This window comes from Penaeus monodon, chromosome 29 (genome assembly GCF_015228065.2).
Source record: "Penaeus monodon isolate SGIC_2016 chromosome 29, NSTDA_Pmon_1, whole genome shotgun sequence".
Taxonomy (NCBI): domain Eukaryota; kingdom Metazoa; phylum Arthropoda; class Malacostraca; order Decapoda; family Penaeidae; genus Penaeus; species Penaeus monodon.
In genome coordinates this window covers 23245473-23245775 of record NC_051414.1, presented here as the reverse complement: position 1 = coordinate 23245775, position 303 = coordinate 23245473, and positions in this window count along the sequence as shown.

Here is a 303-nt window from a genome sequence, read left to right as displayed (position 1 = left end):
CTTGAACAGAACACCAATAAAATACGGAGATAATCAAGTTAAACATTAAAGTATCATAAGTGTCCGCGTGTGAGAATGTCATGCTACGTTCTTTTCCGTTCCTCTACGTTCACGCGCCAAAATCACCGCATTCAGGAACGTCCACTGAGGGCGGGCGTAGTCCTGGTCTCCTTTCAGCGGAGTTCAGGGGATTCCTTTTGATGCTCGCGCCTTTGTCTTTGAGTGGGGGGGGGGGGGCTCTGGGAAGAGATTTCGGAAATAAGAAATGTTGCTAAAAGATGGGCACAGAGACAGATGCGGGGT